Source organism: Ammospiza caudacuta, chromosome 8 (genome assembly GCF_027887145.1).
Source record: "Ammospiza caudacuta isolate bAmmCau1 chromosome 8, bAmmCau1.pri, whole genome shotgun sequence".
Classification (NCBI taxonomy): Eukaryota; Metazoa; Chordata; class Aves; order Passeriformes; family Passerellidae; genus Ammospiza; species Ammospiza caudacuta.
The window spans coordinates 38,923,700-38,948,665 of NC_080600.1; the positions used below are offsets into that span (position 1 = coordinate 38,923,700).

The 24,966-nt window shown below is 42.4% G+C and overlaps 1 protein-coding gene across 1 annotated transcript in view; it reads right to left on the bottom strand.

The window, feature by feature from the left end:
• Window positions 1–24,966, bottom strand: part of LOC131560789 (von Willebrand factor D and EGF domain-containing protein-like) — a 172,950-nt gene that overhangs the window by 142,258 nt on the left and 5,726 nt on the right. The window lies entirely within an intron of this gene.

Consider the following 24,966-nt stretch of genomic DNA (forward strand, 5'->3'; position numbering starts at 1 on the left):
TTTCTTCTCACCAGATGAGATGAATCCTAGCAATTTTTTATTTCTGTGGAGCCATTTTCATGCTGAGCTTTTCATTCTACTCTTCCACCTCCTTCTTGCCTGATAACAGCCAGAACATGCTTTTAGATTATGAAATAAAGTTACACCTTTTAGTGAAATACATGCTTTAAAAAATAGCATTGCTGAAGTGAAGGGGGAAGCAACCAGATCTCAGTTATTTTGCTGGGGAATAATTGAACTGAAAATCTTATCTGTGCATCTCCATCCCCAGGTAAACAAGGCAGACAGGCAGCATTTCAGGTTTTCTTCCATCTTTCTGTCATGAAAACAAGACTCAGTTCTGCATTCTTAGTTGGTAATTGGCTAATAACTGCAATTTTCATCCTGAGAAGATAGGCCAGTAACCAGTGCTCAGAAAAACCCTACAATATGACAATTGATCAATTCTTCATTAGACTTGATGCATTCAGGTTACCACAGTCATTTCTTTTGCAATTTGAGCTAAAAATAAAAAACAATCAGCAAAAAATCTAGTCAAGCAATTTCAGATTGGAAAGCCATAACACAAATTAATGCACAAAGAACCAGCAGGCAATCAATTTATCATTTACTACTTTATTCTTTAGCAATTTACAGTCATTGCTGAGTTGCTTTTGAAACTTGTAAAATTTGATTATGTGAAACCTGGTGAGTGTCAGGCTTTGGTCATTTTGTGTTTTATGAGTTGTTTTATGACAAAAGGATGTAACCTCAAGCTGCGCCAGGGGAGGTTCAGGTTGGAAATCAGAAACATTTATTCACTGAAAAGGTTGTTAAGCATTGGAATGGACTTCCCAGGGAAGTGGTGGAGTCACCATCCCTGGAGGTGCTCAGGAATTGACTGGATGTGGCACACAGTGCTCTGGTCTAGTTGAAAAGGTGGTGTTTGGCCAGAGGTGGGACTCAATCATCTTAAAGGTTTTTTCCAACCTTAATGAAGCTGTGATTCTGTGATTCCATTCTAGGAGCTGGTTGGAGAGCAGAGGGTCTGTACAAGTAGACCTGTCTGGCATCTGCTGATATCCTGCACAGCCACACATAGCTAAGTGTTAGCCTGCAAGTCCTGGCAGCAAACTTCCTGTAGTTTTCTACAATTAACCCTTTTCAGAGAAGGTTTAGATGTTCCTAAAGCTTCAAATGCCACTTTGAAAGCCACAGTTGTGGACCTACAACTGCAAATAGTGCAGGAGCCAGCTGTGGTTCCCCGTGCAGGAGTGGCTGTGGTTCCTTGTGCAGGAGTGGCTGTGGTTCCCTGTGCAGGAGTGGCTGTGGTTCCCTGTGCAGGAGTGGCTGTGGTTCCTTGTGCAGGAGTGGCTGTGGTTCCCTGTGCAGGAGTGGCTGTGGTTCCCTGTGCAGGAGTGGCTGTGCTTCCCTGGGCAGGAATGGCTGTGCTTCCCTGGGCAGGAATGGCTGTGCTTCCCTGGGCAGGAATGGCTGTGGTTCCTTGTGCAGGAGTGGCTGTGCTTCCCTGGGCAGGAATGGCTGTGGTTCCTTGTGCAGGAATGGCTGTGGTTCCTTGTGCAGGAGTGGCTGTGGTTCCCTGTGCAGGAGTGGCTGTGGTTCCTTGTGCAGGAGTGGCTGTGGTTCCCCGTGCAGGAGTGGCTGTGGTTCCTTGTGCAGGAATGGCTGTGGTTCCCTGGGCAGGAATGGCTGTGGTTCCTTGTGCAGGAGTGGCCGTGCTTCCCTGGGCAGGAGTGGCTGTGGTTCCCTGTGCAGGAGTGGCTGTGGTTCCCTGGGCAGGAGTGGCTGTGGTTCCTTGTGCAGGAATGGCTGTGGTTCCTTGTGCAGGAATAGCTGTGGTTCCTTGTGCAGGAGTGGCTGTGGTTCCTTGTGCAGGAGTGGCTGTGGTTCCCTGTGCAGGAGTGGCTGTGGTTCCTTGTGCAGGAGTGGCTGTGGTTCCCTGGGCAGGAGTGGCTGTGGTTCCTTGTGCAGGAGTGGCTGCTGCCTCTCCCACTGCACCCCCAGCGTGGCTGGGGTAGCACAGAAATGGGATTATGATTTTGAGAACTGTGATGATGATTTTGAGAAATGTGATGATGATTTTGACCCCGGGGTTTGGGTAACTCACCTACCAGCCCATGAACAAGGAGGGCTTTGCCTGTGACAGACTGAGGAGTGGTGGTGCAGCCCTTACACCTCTCACATTCACCCACAGGTGACTTCAAGAGCACCTGCTCTTTAATTTTCCCCCACAGTGCTCATCTTTTCCATTCAGCAATGAGGACCTCACTAGCTCTGATAGTGAAAACTGAGCTGTATAAATGTTGCTTGCCAGCAGCAGGAATGCTCTGAATGCTCTGGGTGTGTTTGGGGCACAGGCAGCAGAACAGGCCCAGCAGAAGGCAAAAAAATAGTGAGAGGGGCAGGGTGACCTGGGGACATTTTCTGCTGGGTTTGAGCTTCATGGGCAGATTTGGAACTGGCTGATTTTCCCTGACTTCAAACCATGACTGCCATGTGCTGAGACAATGGCCTGAACATTCGATCCCCTCCCACTGAAACCACTGTTTCTGTAATTTCGTTAACTATTCAAATATAAATAAGAAATCTCTAAGTTTGCCAACTTCCAATGCTGTTTCTCTTTGAATTTTTCTTTTCTTTGAATTTTTCTTTCCTTTGAATTTTTCTTTCCTTTGAATTTTTCTTCTCTTTGAGATTTTCTTTTCACTGTTTAAAAAATGCATATTTTCTTGAAGAAAGCTGACAGGTCTAACACCAAAATGCCTCCTTGCTGGACTCTCATTCTCACCCCACATCACTTAAGCTAGCTTGCCCTTTTGGCCATGGAATGCAGCTCTCTGTGATGATCTCTCAACTCTCCCTCCATGGTCCTTGTGGGCCCGTTCCAATTCGTGCTACTCCAGGATTCTATTTTTAACCCACAAAGGCTTTAAAATGTGGTGTGGAAGAAAATCCAGGGTCCAATTTTAGTGTAAAGATCTCTGCTAGGTATTCCTCAGCCTCTCATTGCTCTTCTGTCATGCCACAGTAACACTCTGGGCTAAAGTCAAGTTCCATTTCATCCTTTCTATTGTGTTCTGAAATAAATGTCTGCTGCAAAGCAAGGGACTCAAATCTAGGTTATTCCCTTACAGAACATGTAGATTCAGCAGCATGGCTTGATATTAATGACATCTGAATGGCTAAATCCCTGCAAAGTGGGGTAAAACTTTGCTCCTAGGGATCCAGCAAACACACTTAAACCACTGAATTATCTTAATTCTGAAACAGCCCCCCAGCAGCACCACAGGGCCGGGATACACTCATGGGTTATTTTGCTGTATCTGGAATTTTGAGGCTATTCCAGAGACATGAAGGCACAATGAAAAGCAGAGCTGGACAAACATGTGAAGGCTTGAGGTATAAAAGGATTAACAGATGCTAATGTTCTACATTTTTCTGCTGCAAAAATATAAGCACAGACAGCTCCCAGAGCAAAGCAGAAAGGGAAGGATTGCATGTAGGAGGGACAGAAAGACATGGCTATCATGGTGTGCTGCAGTAAATTTTGAAAAAAGGCAGCTGTTGAACAGATGTTACCAGCATACAGAAGATTTAGTGTGCAGATGATTTGCAATTCACTGGTCCACTGAGGAAAAGTTACTTTTTTCCATTTAAAGTATAATCCTTCCAATTTCCCAGAGAAATAAAATCTTTAAAATCACAAAGAATGATTGATAATATTGAAATTCAAGCTAAACCCCTTGTCAGCCTAAAATTAAACATTTTGTAAGCAGGAGGCATTGAGGCATTTCATTTGCAAAGACATTGAAAGGATAAAAAAATTAAACTTTCAGAAAAATATAGCTCTTTTTCTCTAGGCTAAACAGCTTTTCAGATTCAAAATAAAATTAGGGTAGATCTTGCTGATCTGGGGAAAATGTCACTGGTGCCATTTGAACCCCCTGTTACCCCAAAACCACACCCAAGGGCACTCACAGCATTGGGTTTGCTCCAAGGTGAATTATCCCTGTGGTTTTGTTTTCCTTATCTCCATTGCCTTCATTCACATGAAATGCTTTGTAGGATCAGCTCTTTTTTATTTTTTATTTTTTTTTTTTTTAATTCTGGCTGCGAGACAGCCAGGTCCAAAATGCAAATCACCTCAATCAAGGATGTCTAATTGTAATTTATCTCCCATACAGTACAAGCACCTAAATGAATACTTCCCCTAGATACTCCTGCAAGATTTTTACATATTTCTTCAGCAGCACCACAGTCTTCATCCATCCTGAGAGATAGCTGTCCTTACCACCTTTGTGGACCTTTTGGGTTGCAGTTCTTCATGGTCTTCATGGTCTTTCATGGTTCTTCACAATGAAAATGTGTTGATTGACCTGACATGGGTGAGGCAGGGCAGGCCTGACTCCAGTGGCCACGAGCCCCAGTTAATTTCTGGGTTTCTCTCAAGGCCATTTCTTGGTATTTGTTGCTTATTCATCATGACTCCTGGCTGCAGAGAGCACATCAAAGTGGAATTTTTCCCTTTAATCAGGGACCAAAAACATTATCGCTCTGATCATAGGGTTGCAGTCTCCATATTTTCTTCTCAGACCTGTTCTTGGAACGTGTCCCATCATTTAAAATCCTCTTCTAAGGCAGGACAAATTCCCTTTTCTCTTTCAAGGCAAACCTTTTCTTAGGAGATAGACCTTGAGGGTACATGCCAAGAATGACATGGATTTTTATACAGATTAAATCTTATTTGCAATAATGATTTGCAGTATTTTCACATCACCAAAATCCTTTCCAAGATTCCTTACAACAGCAGGTTATTTTGGCTGTGATTACATGAGAAATGGCAGTCCAGCTCTTTGCAAAATCCTCTGCAAATAGTCATTAAGCTAAATCTCCTTTCTTCTGAGAGTGGGATGTAAAGAACTGACATGCCATCATATGAGTGTGAACATGAAATATGCAGAAGAGACTATTTTTCACCCTTTTTAAAAGATAGGTGCATAACCACTCTATTATACAGTTATATTATATAGTTATTATATATTCATTATATATAGTTATTATACATTTATATATAATAACTATATTATATATTATATATTATATTATTATTATATATAATATATATTATATTATATTATTATAATAACTATATTATATAGTTATTATATATTTAACTATATTATATAGTTATTATATATTTATAGTAACAAAAATAAGAGTTGTTTTCCTGCCAGATCAAGCAGAAGTTGGACCTGTTAACAAACAATGTCAAGATTAAACAGAATAAACCAATTAATCACTTCTTCTGGCCCAAGTAAAATTAACACTGCAGCTGAGTTAGCGCCTCTTACACTGAGAGGGGAGGGAAAATCCCTGTCCACAAGGGAAAACCTTGCCAGAAGGAGAAAGAGAGGGATGCTTTGGGGACAGGCTGCCTGTCCCTGCTGTCCTGAGGTCCCGCAGGACCTTGGGCACTGCAATGGGACGTCAAAGCAACCAGGTCAGGAAAGGACTGGGGAAGGTCATTGAATGTCCCTGCATCCAACATCAACCCCAGGGACTGTCACACATGAGATAACTCTGTGAGATGGGTGTGTGCTCTTAGCAGAGAGCTTGTTTTGGGGTCATTTTGGGGGTTTTTGGGTTGTTTTGGCAAAGCATTTATCTCTTTGAGCAGCTCCCATTGCTGGAGCTGTGCTCCTCATGGGAATATCTCAGGTCCCTCTGAGGAGAGGATTCCAAGCATTCCCCTGCTGCTCTACAACGAGGGGGCTTCTTCACACCCCTGTCTGTTCAGGGCTTGGCATGGATTTTCTGTGCTCATTTTACTCTCTCCCTGCTAACAGCTTGCCCCTGAGTATTTGGATTCAGTAGCAAGTAAATAGAGTGAGATGCTATATGTTAATTGCAGCGTGCTTTTTGCCTGATAAAAGTGAAAAGTATAAGTTCTTGGGGAGATTATTGCATATAAATAGGCTGAGGCAATGGCATGGAGAACCCAGCCAAGCAGCAGCTTCACCATTAAGATTTTATCTAAATGATCCAATGTTATGAAGGAAGAAAAAAAAAAGCAGCAGAAGGCTGGGTAGCAAGATGAAACCACCTAAAAATCAGATTTCTGCTCATGCAGAGGTTTTGAATGTTGAGGTTTTTAGTATGTCTGGGAGGTGCTCAGGCTGTGGTGGTGCATCAGAACAGTTAATCTCTTGCTGGGGTGACTGTGTACATCTTGCAAGAGCAAACAAATATAAGTGGCAGGGGAAAGGATGTTGTTCCTTGACGCAGTTGTTCTCCTGACACTTCACACTGTGAAATACACTCCAATTTCCCAACAGAAAGAAACTGAAATTATGAAGAATAAGATTGACTGAAATGGATGGCAGTGTTTAAAAAATGTTAGCTGGTATTGATGTTTTGGAGGGAAAAAATGACTCCAGGAATGCTGGCCCGGGGAGGTGATGGATAGGGCTGCCATGAGGGCTGTGTCATGCTGGATAAGTCACTCCAGCCGTGTCAGGGGTGATCATTACTCCTGTGCTCCTTGTTTTCTAGGTGCCTGACTGACGACCCTGATATGCAGAAATACGAGGCACCTAAAGTTGGCTGCCTCTGGAATCTTGGTGTTGGAGCAGGTTGTGAGATTTCTGATGGAAATCTTTATTTTTCTTTTTCCTCTGTAGGAAAAGGTTGGCTCGCCACAGCTGAAGTTTTCACAGGATGTGTTTCTCCACTGAAGTTCTTGTTGTGTGATTTTTTAGTACAGAATTGCTGGAGGGCAAAAAAAGGGAGAAAAGAAAAGGGAGAGAGCTCTGCACTTTGGCATAATCAAAGCCAAAGTGAGAAAACGCAAATGAGAAAACGCAAAATGAGGGACTTGGGCTCTGCTCTGGGTCTGCCTGGGTAAAACTTCCCAAATGTCATTATCTCCTGGGCTGATAGCTACTAGGGGGTTGTGGATGTGGGGAAAGGGAGGAGAAAAGGATCTTTCTCCCTTTCCCTCTCTTTCTGTGTGCTTTGACTAAACATTTCAAAAGAATTTGTTTCATTTCAGTGTGAAAGAGTGGAAAAAAGCCTCTGTGCTTTTCATGAAAGGGAAGAGCGGCTCTGTGCTTGCTCTGCTTTGGGCAGCTGTGGGTTCAGGGGTCAGACACCTCAGCAGATGGGACACACTCAGCTCCATTTCCCTGGCTCTGCAATTACAAATTAGCAAAAACAATTAACTCCTTGTCCTGGAGATGCTGGTGAAGGCAGGATACCCCACACCTCACATTTGCCTTTTACTAGACCAGTAATGCTGTAAGAAAAGAGAATTGGTTCTCATGCTGCAATTGGCTCTTAATAATCCATCTTTTTCCCTGTTTTCTGAGGCAGGATTTAAGGTTGCTAAGCCATGCACCTGTGAGGTTTCTCTGTCCTTTTCTAGTCCCAGGTGAAGGAGTTTTGTGAACAATGATCACCAGACAAGGTGTCTCACCATTTAAATCACGGCTAACCCCATTCCAGCCCTGCTCAGGCTGTTTCCCTCTTTCTCCACCATCTGTGGCCATGAGGAATAGGCAGCTGTTGTCTCCCTGCTCCACATGCAAGAGGAATAATCACAGCCTCTTCCAGTGCTCCCTTCTCTGAGGTAAGGTCATTTCCTTTTCTCTTTCAGGTCACATTTCCAGGTCCCTCGTTAGCATTGCAGCTCACTTTCTGAACTACCTCTAATTTGTCCAGCTTTATTTCAGCAGGATGATCAAAATTAGTCACAGTAGTCCAGCTGTGGCCTCTCAAATCCATGTGCACAGGTCTAATGAGTTGCTGTGTTTTATGTGCACTGAGCTCAGTAACAAATTCCAGTCCTAATTTTTCCTAATAACTCTGCAAGTTGCAAATCATTAGGAGGAGCCCGCATGGAAGGCAATCTGGCTGGTTTGTAGCATCTCAAACCATCCTTTTTTTCACTTTTTCTTGTTAAGCACTGAATTTTTGCCTCTGATTTTGCCCTTTGGATGTCAGAAGTTCTGTGTTAATTTTTGAAGGCAACTTTTGTTTCTAATGATTTTCTTTTTTACTCATGGTGGTATACCCATTTTTAGCTCTTTCTCTCATTTTTTTGCCTTGTGTTCTTATTAAGGTCTTGAAATAAATTGCTAAATATCTGATTGTAATGAAATGTCTCTGAGAAAAACGAAGCAAAAAAAGAGATTTTGAATGCATTTATGTTCCCTTTCTATTACCTGTTCTTTTCCCCTCTTAATGGCTCTGCACTATTCCCTTTGCCTTAAACATTGATATTATTTTGCCTTCACTCTACAAAGGCCATGAAAGTAAATTAATGACTGCAAATTAAGTACCCAGTTAGGCTTTTTCCTTCTTTATTACACTGTCTGGAAATAAATGGCATTTCCAAGATGGGTTTTGCTACTTTGAGCACTGCATGCATTAAAGCCATGTGCTCACAATAAGAGTGACATGAAATACTGGCTCACTGCTCTGTCATCTGTCCTGGGAGCTGCAGGAAGCATCAGTCCTGTAGAAATCAGGGCTTGGTGGTGCCACAGGGGCTGGATCACCATTTACAGGCACCAGGAACAAATTGCAGAGGTGCAATTTGGGGTTGCAGCTGCACATTTGGGGTTTCCTGGTTGGTGAGAACTTCCCCCTGTGGCTTGATGTGTTGATAGATGGAAGGGGGAATATTTGCTCTGCCCTGGTAGTGTCCTGTCAGCATATGATGGTGTTCACAGGGGTCTTAGGATAAGAGGAGAGACGAGGATCTGACTCTGTGTTTCAGAAAGCTGATTTATTATTTTATGATATATATTACATTAAAACTATACTAAAAGAATAGAATAAAGGATTTCCTCAGAAGGCTAGCTAAGACTAGAATAAGAATGAATGATAACAAAAATTTGTGTCTCTGTTTGAGCCAGCTGGGCTGTGATTGGCCATTAATCAGAAACAACCACACGAGACCAATCCCAGATGCACCTGTTGCATTCCACAGCAGCAGATAACCATTGTTTACATTTTGTTCCTGAGGCCTTTCAGCTTTTCAGGAGGAAAAATCCTAAAGAAAGGATTTTTCCAGAAAAGATGTCTGCGACAGTCAGCTTCTTCAGGGTGAAGGAGTTTTGTGAACAATGATCTCCCAGACATGGTGTCTCAGCCCTTAAATCATGGCTAACCCTATTCCAGCCCTGCTCAGGCTGCTCTCCCTCTTTCTCCACCATCTGTGACCATGAGGAATAGCCAGATATTGTCCTGTCAGCTTCCTCAGGGTGCTGAGTGCTTCCTTGCCCTGGAAGGAGTTGGGTCTTTCCCTCTTGCCTGGGATTGTACCTCCACCTGTCACTGTTCCATGCTTATCCACTGGAAAAGGACAGAATAATGAATATATTCTCAGTGAACACATGCATTTGTAGCCATTTCCACTGCTCAGGTGAGTTGTGGGTCTCTGATTGTGCCAGGCAGGGCTGCTCTCCTGAGTGCTGGAACCAGGTCTCATGTGAGCTCTGTTTTGTGACTTGTATCTGCACTGCTCTACCCAGAGGGAACAATTAAAGTGAACTATGTTGTCTCTGAAGTGACCAGGATCTCCTGCAATAAGGCTGTTCTTACCTGGTGACCTGCAGCAAAATTAAGACCTTATTTTCTGCTGGAGAGGTGTGAACAACCACCAGAGTGAGTTCAGACTTGACCTTTCTTTCCTCTCAAATACTTTTTTTTTTCCTTGTACTTTTTTAAAAATTCTCTTGTCCAATCTGGCTGCTGGGGATTTTACTCACAGGCTGTCATCTGACCTTTCTGCTCATGACTGTAAAATTAATTAAACATGCCTCTCTCCATGCCTGCTCACTTAACAGACTGTCCGTTCCAGCATCAGTGAGTGCAGAGTTCCCATCAATATTAACAGGAGATATCTGAATACAGGGCATGGCAATCCTGCACTCTGCCTGCTGTACAAACCAGCTCTCTGTGCACCCTCTCCATGTCCTGTATGTGCAGCCTCTTGTCTCCTGTGTCCTTTTGACTCAATTTTAGTTTGCCCTCTGCTTTCCCCTCCATTACTGTGTTATACATGGGCAGTTGGCCGTGTGACTTAATCACATTGGTCTCCTCCTGCTGCTTTACCTCAATCATCTCCAACCTTTCTCCACTGAACTGACAAAGGGACTTTCTCCCGTGCCGTGGAAAACACGAGCTGAGCCAATATGACAGAGCTGGCGTTCTGCATGCATAATTTCAATAACATCCCATGGAAGCAGTCACCACCGGGCTGAGCTCTTTTTAATGAAATCACCCTTGTTATCAGCCTGCTCTCATTCAGTTCTCACAGAAGGATTGCTCACAGCATGAGTCATGCCGGGCGTTGCAGTGTCTCTCTCAGGAAAATAGTGAAGATAATAAATAAAAAGGGGTAAAAGCAGAAAAAACCATTTGGAAATACAACACTTAGGAGCAGCGATGCTGCTGATAATTTTCAGCCATTTTGCAGAACATTAAGAAGAAGGAAACCCAATAAAATGCCAAAAGTGACATTTTATTAATTGATTTTTTTTTTCTTTAAATTTATTTCTGGGCTTACTTGCATCATTGTGCAACTCTAAAGTTCCATCTTTTTTTCCATTTTAAGGTTTTCTGCTCTCAGAACTCTCTTCTCCACAGAATAATAGAAAGCTCAGCAGGGCAGGAAAAGACACTCCTTTAATCATGTGAGGTTGGGGCTGAGCCCCCTGCCATGGCTCCAGTGAGGAGGTGCTGAGGCTGAAATGTGCCCTCCTGCTGCCATCCTTAGGGAGCAGGGTGAGCCCTGTCTGGCCGAGGAGGTGCTTTCTGACCTCAATCCTCTCCTGCTCAAGCAAGGTGCGCACTGAGCTCATCTGTTGTTGGGTTTTTTTGCACACGTTTTCCTCCAAAAAATACTTTTTATTTCTTTTTTGCAAAGTCAGTTGGTGATATCTACATCATTATGAAGCTTTCCTGGCACTGCATCTGCTGATTGATGGCTGTGAAAATGCAACATATTTCATTTTCTTTTCCTAGACGTGAAGCCAGCTGCTAATGGTTTTCCCAGGGTGAAGCTGGCAGCTGCAGGATCAGGTCTGGGGCTCTGAAATGTACATTTGCAGGAGAGCCACCTGGGCTTTTGGCTGTTTCATTACTGCTTGTGGAAAAGGATCTGAGCAGAGTGGGTGCTGAGCCTGGCTGTAAATTCTGGGGTTTGATTTGGGAAACCACAGCCATTAGTGTCAGGTGGAGGCGAGCTCAGTGATCTCAAAATCTTTCTGTTTGCAATTATAACTTCCATCTCCTGTTTCCAGAACCATATTGAGTCCCATGGTTTAACAGTTCACATATATTTACTTTTATTCATCTGCCTCTTCAAGTCAAATACAGAAACTAATGCATAAGAAGCACCCTTTTTATGTTAATTGTGAGTGCTTGCTGAGGGCTGGAGTGAGAATGCCAGAGCATCATTAAGATGAAACTGTGGCTCTCTGCAGACAGCAATAAGTAATCTTCTCCTTCAGCTCTTGGGTAAAATTATTATCTAATTCACTCTAGAAAGAGGTGTTTTATTTCAACATGTCTGTATTTAGTCTGACTTTCCTGTATTTAATACACAGCAAGGGAGAAGGGACTTGTGGTGATCTCTGAGGCTGTCTGAGCTTACAGGATTGTTGTTCTGCTGCTTCAAAACCCCTCTTTGACTTTGGAAAGAAAAAGGGTGGAATTGGTCCCTCCTAGACCTGTGGATGGCATGTTCTTCTGGGAGGTGGAGGCAGGCAAATCAGTGTTGGGATCTTTAGCTGCTCAGAGTGACCCAGAGAAAAGATCCAAAGTCTCTTTTCCCAGCCCAGCGCTTGGATAAAGAGTCAGGGCTCTTCATTTCTTGGTCTCAAGGTTGTTAATTTTATCTTAGCTATAAAATTCTTTCTCCTGCCCTGCTGAGATCTGCTCAGCAAGATAGAGGCACTCTGCCTGCCCCTGGGGCAGTGTTATGTCTTTATACTAAAAACTACATTTACAATGTTTACAATTACTTTCCAATACCTATCACCTATGTTAGACAGTGAGCTTCTACTCTAAACCAATCTGTAAGTGCCACCATCACAGCAGAAGATGGAGGCCAAGAAGAAGGAGAAAGGCTGGATATGCCCAGATGGCTCCATCTTGCCCCTGAACCCCCATTCTAAAAAACCCCAAAATCTACTGTCATGGGTTGACTATATGATGCTTCTATCCCCAATTGTCTCATTCTGTTTATGTTGAATAATAAGTTTTGCACCTTTAAGACTTGTTGCAGAGAGTGAAGGAGGAAGAGAAGAAGCAGCAGTTTGTTTTCAGACACTGCACTCACTCCTCCACAGTCCTGCTCCTGACTGTGTTGTCTGCGGATGGACAGACAGCGGGACAGAGCTCTCCTTTGCTGTTAGTTAGTTTAGCTAGCTGAGGCAAAGAAGTTCTCCTAACTGTATTTTTTTCCTTTTTCCCTTTTCTTTGGACCTGTTCAAACCTGCTCTGGACTGAACACCAGCAGAGCACCGGCAGCTCCACCTGAGGCCCACTGGGCCGGGCCGGGCCTGGGCCATGGCATTTCCAGCACTGAGGGACTGATCAGAGACTGAGTGAGCTGAGGGGACTTTCTCAGTTTGTCATCTCTTTCGGAGCAGCAAGGGCTTTTATTGTTCAATACTGTTTAGGTTTTATTGTTTAATAAACAGTTTCTTTTCACCTTTCTCCAAGGAGGTAGTTTCTCCTGGACTTGTTGGGGGGGAGGGGCCGATTGAATCTGTTTTCCCACAGGAACCCCTTTGGGGATCCTCTCCCAAATTTGCTCTGAACCAGAACATCTACTTTTTCACCATGTGATAAATTCACTATCACTCTACTTAATTTCTCATGGCTTGCAGGTCTTTGTCTAAGGTTGGTAACTTGCTCCATGGGTCATAATCAAACCCACAGGTGTTTTGGGCTCTGTGCCAGGGTCCCTGAGACCCCTGGCAGGGATCTTGGCCATCCTGGACAGCCAGAGGGATGTCCCAGGTTCTGACACTACAGGGGCTTTGATGGTGCTGGCTGTTGCTCCCTAAGCTGGATTTTAAAAAGGCAAGCAGGAATTCTTATCTTTCCTAGAGAAAGATAGACTCACCTGGATGCCTGGGGGAGAAAAAAAATAAAATAAAGCAGAGCTGTGAGGAGATTCCCCATCAGTTTTGTAAGCTGCTGTCAGGCAAGGAGCAGGAGGATCTGCATTTGCATTTTGTGGAGTGTTTCACAGCCACTTAAATGGGGAAGAACAAAGCAGGAATGATTGCTGTACTGCAGTTTCTGAGAGCAGCAACAGGATTTCATAATCACACAAAATCACGCAAGCACAAATTTTGCATTGTTGGCCCCTGACAGAAGACTGACCTTGACAAACACTTGAACAATCTTAAATGGGAGAAATAGGTTCTATAAGCAGAAATACTGTAAATCAGAACATTGCTTCCAGAGAGGAAAGCCCTCTTTGCTTGATATCTAATCTAAATGATCAAGAAAAAGCATTCATATTTGCTGAGTGGTTGAGAAGTGGGCCTAGAGTGTGCATCCTTTTCTCCTGTGAGGTTCCTGGGTTGAATTCTCCCTCCTCAGTGAGTGCCACAGAGGCTTTAGATAAGGAACCTGTGAAGAATAGCTGAGCAGTGAAAGTTTTATCCTAAATGTTGAAAGCGAAGGAAGCCAACCCACCTTGTAGTTGATCAGCATTGACTTCACTTTATTGATTAAATCAGCCACTTTATATAACAGCGTTAATTAACTTCATGCATATTGCAAAATTCGAGCTCACGATAGGTTACAGAGAAAGCTCTAACCCCTCCTTTTGTTTTACAACACCTGTGGTTTGTTTATTGAAAATAGGACCAGCGTTCTCACTGTGATATGAAAAGTTCTCAAAACCTTCTTATCTGTTCCCAGAGCAGCTATCTGTTCCCAGAGAGCCCAAGGACAGAATGTTTTGCCTGTTATGGGAAGACTGTCTGAGAATCTTATTGTTTATAGAAAAGGTGTCTGAGAACCTAGTTATTTACAAAATCAAGCCTGGGAACTGAACCAAGCTCTCCACACCTAAAGACTGATATTTACTGGATTCTTGCTTTTTGCCTTTCTAGCTGAGTTACAGAATTTCCTTTTGTTGCTGCACATTCATTTCCCTCCTTCCTCCAGCAAATCCCATTGAATTGAGCAGGCACATGTCTTATGCACAGCTATCCAGAACCATCTCCAAAAATCCTTTTAAGTCCTGCTCACATACAAATGAGCCTTGAACACTCCCAGGGCAGAGCAGTACATTAGCAAGCCTGAGAATTAACAATAGAATTGGGTCAATAAAAAAAGGCCGTGCTATCTGAACACAAGGTGACTGCTCCCACTGCAATGTGAAAAGCAGTGTTGGAAATACAGTAGAGCAACAGTTAAATTAGTGCCACTGTGCAGAGCTCATTTGGATCCCTGCCTGCTTGTTCTGATTTGCACAAGCAGTGGGAAAGGCTATTAGGATAATCAGGAGAATGAAGAGCTTGATTTTAAAGTATAGGTTGAAATTAATTTGCTTAGCCTAGCAAAAGGGAAAGCGAGGATGCATTTTGTGCTGCTGATATGTGCATAGCAGGGAGGGGAACTTGGGTAGGGGAGAATGTGGTGAAAACATCTGCTTTCAGAGCAACATCTGTCAACATATTTGAGGTGGAAAACAGGGAATTTCTTTATTTTGAAAGGTAAAGATCTAGGTGATTTGAGCAAAATATCTTTTTTCCAAGATGGATTTGTCCCTTGCCTCTATAGCAAGGGACTTGACCCGAGCAAGAGCCATGGCATGGCTGGTTCAGGAGGGGCTTCTGTCCTGGCACTGAGGGAGCTCTGTGTGCTGGCATTGGCCAAATCCTCTCTTTTCTCTGTCTCAGAACATGGGTGTGACCAAAACAAGTCCTCTGTGTGGAAAGCAAAAACCCAGAGATACCCCCAGCCACACTGACTGGGAAAACAGGTCTCTCCTACCACCCTCTTTCTCTTGTGGCTATAATGCCTGAAAAACTTTCTGGAGACCAAAAATGACCATGATCCAAGAATCTCTCTCCCCAGGTTATTTGGTTATATTTAATGAAAGGAAAATGTCTGCATACTGCTGCAGACACTGAAGCTGGAAGATTCCGGATCAGGGGATCAGAGAGCTCTGGAAGTTTTGAAAATATATTCTTGCCCTCACCCACTGCAGATTTGATTGAATGCTTACCAACCATGTTATTGTTTACAATATTTTACTCCTCTGATGCAAGTATTTTGAAACCTGTTATCTATTTTGTTATTTTATCATCAATTATTGAATTATTTGTTGGGGGAGGTTTATACATTCACCATCTCATCATAAATATCCTGGAATATAAAAATATCCAATTTTTACACTCTTCCTATGAATAAATTAAGTTGGATTTATGAGGCTTATGGCCTGTTCTTCCTCTGTTCTTTGGAGGGCTTTGTGAATGTGCAATGAGAGCTCTTATTTCTTATTATGGAATTTTATAGTCACCATGTAACTGGGTTAATATAAGAAGTATAAATAAGGATATGCATTTGCCTGTGAGATATTTGAATATGGAGAAGAGCATCTGAAGTTCAGAAAATATGAACTGAAGCACAGACTGTATATCTTACTCTGTAAATAGGAAGAGAAACTGTTTCAAGTGCTGAAAAAAGAATGGAGTGTGTGGGAATTGTCCCCTAGGAAAGGTTAAAAAGCCATTGGATTTTTATTTTTTTTAAGCCGTCATGCTCTACTCTCCATTTTAGCAAACAGCCTCAGATGTGCTGGTCTCCTGCACAGACTTTCACAAAGTGAAAGGAAAGGCACTGAGAGCAAGAGAAGCTGGAAGGGATTAACAGCCAGGGTGCTTTGCCTTCCAATAGTGCCTCCTCTCTTTGGTCTACAGGAGCTTGGGTGATGTCTGTTCATGCAGCCTGAGACCCAGACAATAACCCCATCCTACTTTTAAATAAATAGAGACACACAAAATGCTCTTTTTGTTAAAGAACACAGGCTAAATCCTGTGATTCTCTCTCCTGTGCCTGAGCAAAAATTATCCTCACTCATCCCTGCTCTGTGTTGTTGTCCTTGCCACAGCTGAATGCTCCAGAAGGATGCAGGCCATGCCCATGCACACAAAGGAGGGGATGGGGATGGAGCCAGCACAGCTGTGCCTGAAGAGACAGCAGCTGGACAGGACTGGGGTGGCCACCAAAAGAGACAACAGCTGAAAAACAATAAAAAGTTATTTTAAAGGAGGCACAGACAAGCTGGCTTAAGTGAGAGGAGCAGGTGCTGGGTGTGGAGAGGAGAGATCGCCTGGGAAAGGAGCAGCATGGCAGATGGGAAGGAGAAAAGAGAGTTTGTGCTCCACACAGGTTGGGGGAAAAGCCATTCCAGCGGCTCTGCAGCCTCTGGGCTGTGGCACTAAAAGGCCATGGGGAAGGGGCTTGGCACAAGTGGCATTTTTGTTTTCCCTTCAAAGCAGAAAGTCGGGGAGAAGCCAGCACAGGGCTGCTGCTCCCAAAGGGCTCTCAGCCCTCCTGGGCAGATTTCCTTCTGCTGCCAGCAGGATTGGCTGTGGCTGTCTGCAGGAATGGCACAGCCAAAAGTTCATGGACAGGCTGACTGTAAACTCAGAGTTTGGAGTAGGGGTTCACTGCTCTTGGTGCAGTACTGTAGATGAGAACCTTTGTACTCCTTTCACTGTGATGGTGCTCACAGGGGTCTGAGGATGAGGGATGAGATGAGGATCTGACTCCATGTTTCAGAAGGCTTGATTTATTATTTTATTATATGTATTATATTAAAAATATACTAAAAGAAGAGAAGAAAGGATTTCCTCAGAAGGCTGGCTAAGAATAGAATAACAAAGAATGATAAAGACTCGTGTTGGACAGAGAGTCTGAGCCAGCTGACTGTGATTGGCCATTAATTAGAAACAACCACATGAGACCAATCCCAGATGCACCTGTTGCATTCCACAGCAGCAGATAATCCTTGTTTACATTTTGTTCCTGAGGCCTTTCAGTTTCTCAGGAGGAAAAATCCTAAGGAAAGGATTTTCCATAAAATATGTCTGTGACACTTTCACTGTTAAAAGACCCATTTTCCTTTAGCCCTAAAAATGAGAGTGCAAGAGGTATTCAAAGCACAATGGGCACTTGATTCAAAAGGTTAAAAAACCACTCTGCTGTAGAGGAAAATGGTGATTTCCCACTGTGCCTCAGTGCTGTACCCATCTTTGCTGCTCTGGGGTGTCAGAGGGAGAGCCAGGCAATTGTGCTGTGTTCTGCTTTGCTGTGAAATCCAGTCAGATTAATGAATCTGGGGTCCCTTGAGATTTGCATAATTTATATCCATGACTCTCTGTTTAAAGTGTTTTACAAAGTCAGGAAATAAATTGTCGATTTTATAAAAATATCATAATTAAAAATTGACTTGTACTAAATATTGGCTCCAGGATTGTGTATGAAGTTCAAGTATGATGGATTGTTTTGCTCACTGAAAACTATAAAAAACCAGGAGAGACTTATGATGATAAAAAGTACTTTTTTTAGGTGGTTACATTATCAATCTTTATATTGAGCCAAATGCTGCTTGCATTTCTTCTGTGCATATTTTATTGACTTCATTGTGACCCATTGGGGAAGGACAGAAATATTTGTATTACAGTGAAGAAATATTGTCACATACAAAATCAAACTGTATTCTTTAACCAAATATAAAATTTCAGGAGACAGAAATGTCTTTAATATGACTTAATCACTCCAGATTCTGGCAACCTGCAATAAATTTTCTGCTATAAAAACAGAAGGGGAATTTTCTTGCCTTCCTTTGCCTTGGCAATTCAGACATCAAGATGATGAATGTTATTTTTTCAATAGGTTGATTCAGGAGAAAAAACTGTAAAAATATGCAGAGAGGAATCTGTGACATGTAAGGCTGATCTCAATGTTTTTTTAATGAAAATGAGTTTGAGGACAGCTGTTACAATGAAAAAATGAGCCAAGCTCTGTTCACTGTAAGGCTGTTCTGTTCCCAGTGAAAATCAGTGGAGCTGGACAGGACCAACAGCCTTGAATTTCCCATGGTATTGCATGTTAAATAACACAAGTTTAAAATTAGACACACACACTCTTCTATTTTCGTGTACATGGACTCAATTGTTTGAGCAGGGTACAGAGACATGCAAAAAAACCTGCTAAAAATGTGAAGTTCCACCTTGCTGCTATGATTAAGTTTTCAAAGAAAGGGTGATAAAGGTCTGGAATGGTTTCCCTGGGGAGGTGGAGTCCCCATCCCTGGGTGTGTTTAACAAAGCCTGGATGTGGCACTGGATGCCAGGGTTTAGTTGAGGTGTTGGGCCATGGGTTGGAGTCCATGATCTTGGAGGTCTCTTCCAACCTTCATTTCTGTGAGTTCTGTGAATTCTGTTTGTATGGGCCACAGTGTGAGACTGCAGGGGCAGGGCAGGGCTGGCTGGGGCTACCACCCAGCCCTTCCCTGGGACACAGCCTGGAGCTCTCTCCTGCTGGATTTACTGCTCAGCAAGATCTGCCTCTCAGCCATGGAATAGAACGGCCAGGCAAACAGGGACAGAGGCATCCTTCTGCTGCACCCTCATGAAATAAATAAGCTTGAAATGAGTTTTGATCTCTATGTTGGATATCTGTGAAAAAAAAAAAAATTAAATTCTTCTCAACAGCTGCTTTTTCTCCCATTTTGCTGCCCAATTCTTGTCTGTTTCACTGTCTTACCTCACTGAGAGCCCTGAGAGGAGGCAAAACAGGATGGGAGTTTCTTTAAATAACAGCACTGAGATGTGATGGTGTTCACAGGGGTCTCAGGTTGAGGGAAGAGATGAGGATCTGACTCCATGTTTCAGAAGGCTGATTTATTATTTTATGATATATATTACATTAAAACTATACTAAAAGAATAGAAGAAAGGATTTTCTCAGAAGGCTGGCTAAGAATAGAATAACAAAGAATGATAACAAAGGCTTGTGGCTTGGACTCTGTCTGAGCCAGCTGGGCTGTGATTGGCCATTAATTACAAACAACCAACATGGGCCAATCAAAGATCCACCTGTTGCATTCTACAGCAGTGGAGAATCAATGTTTACATTTTGTTCTTGAGGCTTCTCAGCTTCCCAGGAGGAAAAATCCTAAAGAAAAGATTTTTCATGAAAGATCTGCGACACTGAGATCATGAGGCAAATATGGGCAGAGCTGTGTAAAAACTTCTTGGTGATAAGCGCGTGATGAAAGTGGTCCCTTAAACCCAGGAGGCTGATTTTGGGCAGTGGCTGCCCCACAGATGCTGCTTGGTGCTGTCTGTGCCTGCCAGCTCACGTTCCTCCCCAGCTCCACTTGGGTTTCAAATCAACAATCCCACACTGATAACTTTCCTGGGCCTTTATTTTCCAGCTCCCTGAATTATGGGCTAGTGGCAAAATCACACAGATAAAATCTTCCAGATGCCTTATCTGCATTGCAGAAGTAAATAACATGCTGGGTTTACTCTTGAACTCTCTCACAAAATGCATCACTAGGGGTCACCAGAAAGAAGCAAAACTTTTGTTATTTAACGTGGAATGCCTATGAATTTTACAGTGGTTTTCAGCTAATCTTTTAGAGAAGGTAATTTAGTCTTCAAAAAGCAAGACAAATTATTTTTCTACAGACAACAGGTATTTCCTGCTAATGAAAATGCCATTGTAGAAGGCCTGCATTAAAAAAAGAGAGTGAAAAAAAAAATAGGTTTGTGTGCAGTGCCTCACTCCCATAATTGCATGCTGATACTGAATGGACACTGTGATTTGAAATTTTACTCCAAGCTAAAATAAGATATTTGCCTTTCTGGTTTGGTAACCTGTGTCAGAATACTGGCTCATTTAGCAGTCTGAATTTTAATTTTTCAGCTGGGCTTTAACCATGCAGCAATGATTTGATTCTGATAAAAACTTAGTACAATAGCTTTAAGTTCAAAATTGTAGAAATACAGATTACAGTTTTTCAGAATTTGTTCCAGCTCTTTGCTTGCAAATCTTAGAAAATTTATCACTGAGGTGATGAGGACTTAGCCAAGGACAGTATGCTCAGGTCAAAAGATTAATATTTTGGGGCAAAATAGCAAAGATAACATGGGTGGAGTTCAGTGGAGATTTGAGAAAGAATGAAGAAAAGAACAATAAAATGATGCCAAGCCAAATTCTTGGTACTGAGCAAGGGCAAAGTTTACCTGTGAATATTCAGCCAATGTCCATTTTGGCTTTAACAAACATTAAGAACAAATCAAGGGATCAATCTCTTTTTAAAATAGATCTAGTTCTGCATTTTTCCAATGGCTTGGTGCCTGTCACAGGAGAGAGCAATGTTTTTGGGGGTGTTTGGATGTGCTGAGATGAGAGATCTGCCTGTGCACAGCCTGTGCTGCCATCAGTGAACATTCATGCAAGTTCTCCCACGCTTTGTCTTGTCCTCCTTCACTTTGGGTAGAAATGACATTCTTTCCTCCTCCCTCCTTGAATGTATATATTTTACAGCTAATGAAAAAGCTCAGGAAATATAACTGTCCCTTGTATTGATTTTGCTTTTATGTAGTGCCTTTTCCCCAAATGGATGCCAGAAGGCACTCTTAAAATCAAACTATATAGAACAATATTTTCTAGCAGAATGGAAAAACATGGCAGCAGCTTAACAGAGCACTTTAGTGCTAGGCAACACTTTAGGAAATGAAGGTGGCTTTAAAGAGCACGAATAAGCTCGTGGCCTTGAAGAAGTTATTGGAAATGAATAAAGAGCAAGATCAGGAGCAGCCTCTGTAATCCACAGCTGCCCACTCTGGATGCAGGGAATATATTTCCAGCCCCTTGCTCAGAGCCTCTGATATTAGGAAATGGGTGTTCCCAGGAATATCTTATAGGCTGAAATATTATTTAAGTTATGAGGGCTCTTAAGATGTCAGATTTCAGCTCATGTCAGAAATAAGCCAAGAGCCCCCAGCCCTTCACACAGAAATTGCTCCAATATATCCCTGTCTGCTGTGCCTGCTGCCCCAGCTCCAGGCTCTTCCAGAACATCCCAAATTAAGGAGTCCTGTCCTTTAAGCAAAATTATGCTCTTTGTAAAATAGAAATCAGCTTCTCTTTATCCCTTTTTCTTCATGCAAAATATCTAGTTGCCTTATACCTTCCCTTAAGCATGAAACAATAGGGGGTGCAGGATAGTCCATGGCTTTCTTTTGGCATAAAAGGACCTCTGATTAAAACAAAGAAGTTGGAAATTGGTGTTTTAAGGCATTGCTTCCCAAGCACAAATGAACATAAATCACTCCTTTCTGTATTGCTAGGGACTCACAAACAAGTATCATTACTAAAATTGAAATGTATTGCCCCTTTTATTCAGCTTGTTCATTCTTCTGAAAAAAAAAATAAAAAGTATGTTGTGGTTAGAGCTGGTCAGGAATTTTAAGTGTTGTTTATTTTACATGCTGTTATTGAAACTTTTTATAGAAATTTGAATGAAAATTTCATTGTTGGTGAAGGTTTTATGTTAGGAAAGGAAGAATTTGAAGGCTCATGCACTTGAGCATAAGGTTTCACCAAAATAACATGTATTGATCTATTGATGATTGGTCTATTTACTCATCTAACTATGCCAGAACTGCTTTATTACTATTTTTTATAAATAGCATATATACATTATGCCATAGAATGATTGAAGCTGCTGTCCATCACAGGTATTTATACCTTTACTGAACACATGGGACACTGACACCAAAGCCCTCATTTCAAGATGTATTTAATTGCCAATAGAAAGTGAAGCAGTTCAGATAAGATCTTCTCTGTGGCATAATTGATGGAGCAGCTCTGAGGGCACCTGTCTGTGGCAGAAGAGATTGATCCAGTTGTTCCTGTATCCTCAAACACAACATCTGTCCTGCCAGCAGTCATCAACAAAATATCAGTTAACACTTTGGGCCTCTCCTGGTTATGTCTCAGTGGAAAAATATTCAAATTTCCAAATGTTTGCAGTTGTCTGCAGCAATCAGACAGAAGAAAAGCTCTCTGTGTGGAACAGCAGTGGTTGCTCCTGCTGAAGCAGGAGCTCTTTGGGCAGTCACATAACCTGTAATAATGCAGATTATTATAGTGAGGAGCTGGGCTGTAACAGCAGTGATGGAATTCAGAGGCAAAACCCCAATTTAATGGGTGGATTTGTGAGGTTTATTTTTTGTGACAGTGATTTTTCTTGCAGCATTTCTGCAGCACTAATTGCTGTGCTTATTGCATGAAGCAGGGATAACCCTGGAGGCCAGAGGGATGTTCCCTGTCCTCAGGTCCCCACCTGTGCCACCTTTTTTAGGACTGCAGTGTTTTAGTTCCATACTCAGTTTAGCCCCATTGAAAACAACCTAAAGTTGTCTTCTAAGGGTCTTAAAAAGTAAAACCTGATGCTACCACAAACCCCAGATTTTTTGTTTCCAGAGCTGGTTGTATTCCAGCTAATCAGGTACTTAGGGTTTCTGCCTCCAGCTTTTCTGAATGGTGAAGAAGCTCCTGCCTTATTCCTACACAGTTTTTTGCCCTTGTGAGAGTTTCTGTGCCTTGGGACCAGGGTGGGGTTGACCAAGGACAGCTCTCCAGGTCCCCTCACATCCTTCCAGCACCTCATGGGGGTACTTGGTATTCTCAGGAGGAAAACTGCAAGCTCAGATCTAAGACAGAAGATGAAGTTGTTTGGAAACAGCAGATGGATAACATTGTCAGAGGTGCATTAATGAGAGAAAGTGTCTCCACACCCATGCAGAGTAGAGGTAATAGCAAACAGAACAGGAAATCTTCGTGGATAGCAGATTTTAGGAAGCAGCAGGAATAACTGTGGGGGATTTTCATGATGAAGATATCAGTTATTGGGGAAAGGGAGAGAAGCAGCGAGGGACTGGCGTGGGCAGGAAGCAGATTTATGATTTATGTCAGAGCTGTTTGCACTGTGAGGCAGCGATCATGTCAGGAGGAGCAAGGAGTTGTGAAATTCCTCTGGGAGATGCAAGGACTGTGCAGGGATTGCCTGCAGCCCCAGCCCAGCTCTCCTGAACACATCAGAGCTGAGAGCCCAAAGCCTTCACACCAGGACAGGGCTTGAGCCAAACCTCATCCTGAACACAGCCAGCACTGAGAAATTCCATGTGCTGTGAGTCCCCAAGGGAATGGCAAAGCTTCCTTGAGCCCTGTGAGGGCATTTGCTGAGCCCACAGGGGATGGCACAGCCTGTCCTGCCCTGAACCCACACCCAGCGAGGGCAGGGGGAGCCAAGAGCATCTTTGCTCCAGCCTGGGAATGCTCTGGGGCACCCCAGCTCTCCCAGGGAATTTCTGCTGCATGATCAATTGGAAAAAAAATAAACCTGGCAAAAGACTGAAAATTATCTGAAGCTGGAGGGTTTGTATATTTAACAGTTGTGAGTTAAAGGATAATATGGGAGAAAAGGATAATATGGGAGATATGGGATAATATCTCCCATATTATAGGGTAATATGGGAGAAAGGATAATATGGGAGAAAAGGAGCCCAAATGCTCCAGGAAGTTTATGGGATGTGGGTGTCTGGCACTCACAAGACTCTGTTGGATGCAAAAACTTCTGGGCTAGCTAAAGGAAAGGATAGATTTCTTAAACCTTTATCCTGCTTTATACATATTCAGAAAATCAAATATCCATGTATTTTAGCATTTGAAGAGGGAGTTGCAGGTACAGTGGGATAGGAAATAGCCTGCTCTTCATTTTCCTTCTATTTCTTGCAGAAGGAAACCAACAAATTAATTAGATTTCATCCTGTTTATGTCTTTGTTGCCAGCTTTAATCTTAACATCTAATAGAAAAACAGAACAAATGGCTTTGTGAATTTTTATACATTTTTTCCTCTAGTCCATTAAGAAAAGAGCTGATGATAATTTAGCCTGGGTGAATCAAAGCATCTGTGCTGTGCTGTTGAGGGAGGCTGAGTCACAGACATGGAGTTTTATAGCAAGCCCACGGATGATTGTAAAGTAAATAATTGGAGGAAAGGGACAAAAAAGATTCAAGCAAATTCTGAATCATGTTTGTGAATTGGTCTGATCTAGTACCTGGACCAGATCAACAAATAACACATCTGATGGATGGATGCAGTGAAGTCTAATAATGCTAATTCTAAAGAAATTTTTATTTAATTAGTTATGACTAATTAAATAAACATTAGCTTAGGTGTTGAATAAGCCACTGCTTGAATTTTACCTTCCTTTGCTCTTCATACAGACCTGCAGGTGATATCAGGATATCAGTGAGATAAAATTCCATGAGGGTTTTTTGTTTGTTGTTTAGTTGGTTTTTGTTTTGTAGTTTTGTTTTGTTTTGTTTTGTTTTTAATGGCTTAGTGGTAAACCAGTGGGCTAAAAGAGTACTGGCTGCCAAGAGAACATCTGGATGTATTTTGATATCACTTGAAGATTTTCTTTGGGTGCCTTTCTTGCTCTTGCTTTTTTATTTTTTGTTTGTTTTTAATAATCTCTTAATGGTTAAGCTTCTATTAACCAAATTCATAGGAATTGTGTTTTGATAAAGTTGACCAGTGTGTGCATATAAATGATGGGATGTGATTGGGATACCTGCTTTAAATTTAACTGTTCCCCAAAGTTATGATGACAGAGATTTCACAGACAGGGGGAAGAACAGTGGCTGCTGAAATGATTAACAAACACTTCAGGAGGGGGCACTTACTGAAGCAGTCAGCACACAAAGCTGCCAAGGGACAGTTGAGTTGTAAAACACTTCAGCTACCACAGGAGATGCATTACATTACTGTGGTAAGCAGATAATTTGCTATCCAGCTTTTGGAAGCTTCTTTGCAGGGAAAAAAAAAATAAAAAT